Source organism: Rutilus rutilus (genome assembly GCF_951802725.1).
Source record: "Rutilus rutilus genome assembly, chromosome: 13".
NCBI lineage: Eukaryota > Metazoa > Chordata > Actinopteri > Cypriniformes > Leuciscidae > Rutilus > Rutilus rutilus.
The window spans coordinates 2,481,347-2,486,346 of NC_140218.1; the positions used below are offsets into that span (position 1 = coordinate 2,481,347).

The 5,000-nt window shown below is 37.4% G+C and overlaps 1 protein-coding gene across 1 annotated transcript in view; it reads right to left on the reverse strand.

Annotated features, from left to right (window-relative positions):
* Positions 1–5,000, reverse strand: part of LOC311302520 (uncharacterized protein) — a 747,744-nt gene that overhangs the window by 417,098 nt on the left and 325,646 nt on the right. The window lies entirely within an intron of this gene.

Consider the following 5,000-nt stretch of genomic DNA (forward strand, 5'->3'; position numbering starts at 1 on the left):
AGGGCCTTCGCCCTTTCAGGGCTTGGGCCCTAATAATAATAATAAACAGAGCAATTCCAAGAGGGTCCTCACACCATCGGTGCTCGGGCCCTAATAATAATAATAATAAACAGAGCAATTCCAAGAGGGTCCTCACACCATCGGTGCTCGGGCCCTAATAAAAACACAGAATGTCAGATTTCCTCTGTGTGATATAGCGATCTCACGCTCTGATGTTCGTCATAATTCTGTAGTACTGAGAGATATTTTATATTTCTTAATAAAACTATTCCAGATGGAACAAATGCTACAAATATATTATGAATTATTACACCGGGTCGATCACCGCAGGACTTATTCATGTTTTTCAAAGAGCCAGAAAGAACAATTCTGCTGTCGTCAGCGTTTCAGGCAGTGTGTGTGTGTGTGTGTGTGTGTGTAATATCGTCCTCAAGAAGATGATTTCTGGAATATAAGTTAATATCACACAGTGATGGCGAATAAGCATTAGCGTATCTGAGAGAAATGTAGAAGCGCGTTGATCTGCCAGTCTCTTCAGAGGAAGATTACAAACGGCGAAAGCCAATTGATTACACACGTCGACTCTGTTATTCTGGTGGTTTCTTCACGATGTGAGTACAGGACACTTTTACTTTATTGTCTCTTGTTGGCTGACATTTTTTTATTTGGCTAAAACAATATGGATTATGGCCGATATGTTTAGTCTTCCGCTTCTTGATTCTCACGCTGCGCGTTTGGTTGTCATGACAATGGCGTAGTTTAGAGCGACACAAGATCGCGTTCATTTACACTGAACTAAACAATATCAGAGTCATCTTTGACACTCGGGGCTGAGGCGGGTCAGACCCGGCATATTTTAAGTCTGCTTTCATGCGGCATTGTGTCTTTCCACAGAACTTTGAGCAGACACAGAGCCGCTTTAGAGCAGCCTTAACTCGCTGTGGAAAGATGCCTATAGAGACAGTTAAAGGGGAAAAGCTGAAAATAACATTAATATTATTTTCACAATCAGTCACAACAGTATGAGCAGAATTACACTCATATTAAACACAGTTTAAAGCATTCCGCTGATTCCGCTAATCCGCTCCAGGTTTTCCCGCTCGCTCCGCAGCATCACTCACAGTATACAACAGTTCACGAAAGCTGTCGCATTAACAGGTAGGCTATGCAAGACAGTGGTTGAATCTGCGAAATTAGTCTTTTTTTTTTTTGTATTTATGTCGGTAATGTTTTGCTCTTGGTCTTCTGGCTCTTTCTACTAGTGCTACAACTTCTACAACCAGGGCTGGACTGGCCATCGGGCATACCGCGCACTTTCACGGTGGGCCGACGTGCTTTTTGGGCCGATACATCTCATACTCATACTCATACATTATTTTTATTATTATTATTTTTTCTTTTTAACGGCCCATAAAATGTGTACATCGGCGGCCCATTCGTTTTGTTTTGTTTTGCTTAATTGGCGGTGCTGGGTTTGTGCCGGTGTAATGCATTGGTCAGAAAAAGTCAGCGTTGGTTTTTTTTTTTTTTTTCTTCTGACAGACCAGCCCATGAAACACGTAGATCAGCGGCCCATTGGTTCTTTTCTTGATTGACACTGGGCTGGGCAAATCACAACTTTAAACGAGTGAGCGAGCGTGCAGCAGTGTCAGTGTGTATCTGTCAAAATAGTCAGCAAGATGGAGAAGAAACGCAAGGAATGTGCAGAAAAACAGCGTGAAAAAATAGAAACAGGCCCTTAAAGCAGACACTGTAAAATGTGTCAAAATATACACTACCGTTCAAAAGTTTGGGGTCAGTAAGATGTTTTAATGTTTTTAAAATAAGTATCTTCTGCTCACCAAGGCTGCATTTATTTGATAAAAAACAAACAGAAATATTGTGAAATATTATGACAATTTAAAATGACTGTTTTCTATGTGAATATACAGTAAAGTGTAATTTATTCCTGTGATCAAAGCTGAATGTTCAGCATCATTACTCCAGTCTTCAGTGTCACATGATCCTTCAGAAATCACTCTGATATGATGATTTGATGCTCAAGAAACATTTATGATTATTATCAATGTAGAAAACAATTTAATTTATTTTTCAAAATTCTTTGATGAATAGAAAGTTCAAAAGAATAGCATTTATTTAAAATAGAATATTTTCTAACATTATAAATGTCTTTACTGTAACTTTTGATCAGTTTAACTCATCCTTGATGAATAAAAGTATTGATTTATTTTATTTATTCCATAAATTATTTTAATCAAATAAATACAGCCTTGGTGAGCAGAAGATACTTATTTTAAAAACATTAAAAATCTTACTGACCCCAAACTTTTGAAGGGTAGTGTATGTTTCCTGCCCTTCATCAGCTCCTGTGGCAGATGATGATAGTGAGGAGGATCAGGAGAGAGATGAGAAAGTGTAGAGCCTGCGGTAAGCAGAACTACTTTCAAAACACTTAGGCTATGTCATGAGTGTAGGAACCCATAACCCAGTTAATTTCCACATCTGCATAGTTGACGATTACCGCAATTCACTAGAAATGTAATGAGAGGCGTTTGTAAACCATTTTTTCCGCCAAAATAAAAGATCATGTGCTTATCTCTTTCAAGTATAGAAATTGGTACAAAACTAATTATGAAAGTTTCCTTTATTGTTTTAGTGCATTTGTTTTACAAAATATGGCTATTACTGTCATTGGATTAATATTATAACTATTATTATGTAGTAGGTGTAATGTAAATAGACACTGTAACTAAAAGAGGTTTGAATTTTTCTTTGTTTAATTTGGACACTGAATATGGGTTGGAGCTTTTAATCTTGAACTCTCAAAGTGCACCAGATTGATGAATTTAACATTAAAATGCACAAAATGTTCTTACGGGGAGGCATGTCCCCGAACCCCCCTAAGGACCGAGGTCCACCCACCACAGTTTTACCAAAAATCCTGTGAGAAACACTGGTATTGCTATGCCAATGCAGATTATAGCTTTATTTAGGCTTCATCACTGTATTAATAAATGCCAAATTTTTACTTATTTCATCTGTTAACTCTCACTCGTTCATATACTCACTCATTACATTGCATTAGTGGTTTTAAGGAATTGGAGTTGGTATGCATATATTTAAGGGCGTGCAAATATGGGTGGTGTTTATGATCATATAGTGAGCCAGTCTGGGCCAAAATGCCAGGGCCGATTTAAAAAAAAAAATTCCCAGTCCAGCCCTGTGTACAACATATCCACGTTCTTAGAATTAGCTGCTTGTCTAATCAAATTATTGTACTCTCGATCAGATCTAATACAAATAACTAAATTTTTTGTTGTTGGCACACTTTGTAGTGTGCCAACCCCCCAAAAAAACAAAATAGTGCCCCTTTTTTGGTTTAGGCCACTGCCCCTTAAAATGTCTGTGCACGGCACACACACACACACACACACACACACACACACACACACACACACACACACACACACACACACACACACACACACACACACACGATGTTACTGAACCTGGTACAATTTACTTATATTTCTAGTGAGTAAATCAGCCATTTGAACATTAAATAAAAAGATGATGAAAATCGTTAAAAACTGTTCTTACCCCAGTGTCTCCAGTTTATAATGTGGATCATCCCTCAGATCCTTTAACAGCTTCACTCCTGAGTCTCCTAGTTTATTATATGACAGATCCAGAACTCTCAGGTGTGAGGGGTTTGATCTCAGAGCTGAAGCCAGAGCAGCACAACCTTCATCTGTCACACCACACCTGATCAACCTGTAGAGAACAATGACACACATTAAGCCTATATCCAGAGATAAACATGACACTTAAAAAATAACATAATCCTGTCAATATGAAATATATACAAATACTCATTAGTTCACATTGTGAAAATTCATCAGTTAGGATTAGGGGATTGATTATAGAGTTTGTAGAGTATAAAAATCATTATTTCTATGGAAAGTCCCCATAAAACATGTAAACCCAACGTGTGTGTGTGTGTGTCTGTGTCTGTGTGCGTGTGTGTGTGTGTGTGTTAGCAGGGGAGGATTGGGACGATTCTAAGGGTCCAGCAGAACTCCATAATTTCCTGGATGATTTTGGTATTTACTTTGTAAAATAATCTTATAGGAAGAACGCTATAAAGAACGGGGATTCATTATAGTGTGTGTGTGTGTGTGTGTGTGTGTGTGTGTGTGTGTGTGTGTCATCTGTCAGCGGCCCATGTCGGCTCTCACTACATATCAGGGGGAAACTGGAGGATTTTACAGCGGACAGTGAAAGTCCTACCAGATCATTCAACACAATCTGTATTTTCCATACATTCACTATAAATGCATATATACTGTATATGATAATAATTTTCTCACACAAATGTCATAAAAACCGGTTGCGTATTAGATCACACATCTACGTCCCTTCAGGACACTGACAATAAAGATGGACAGAGAAGACAGAAATTCTCGTAGCTCTCCTCAGAAAGACGCTTGTTACACACACCCACACGCACGCACGCACGCAATATATATATTTTTTTTATTCTGTATTTCAGGTTAAAGTAGAGACTAGGCCTATAGAAAACTATTTTTGAAGTCAGATTGGTGCCATCTGGTGGATGTAGTGAGCATAATTATCGTGCAATATCATATTTTAACCACTAGATGGATTTACAGCTCTCTGTAGAAAGGCTTGTGAATTCTAGTTGTTTTTGCACATATTTGCCTATTTTTTTTCAGGTTGTGGATTTTAATATATAATAAGAGATTCTCAAAGACTATTTTTGTCAAGTTTTTTGTTTGGTTGGTTGGTTTAAATGGTAATTTGAAGTGCCAGTTTTACTTTATAATACAGTCAAACCTGAACATTGCATTAGAAAGAGAACAAATGGAAAGCATTTTAATTCCCATTGTTTTAATTCTAACTTAATAAAAATGCAATTCTTTCAGTCATAACATTTTTTATTAACCTTCTATAATAAACATTTTCATTAAAAAATTTTT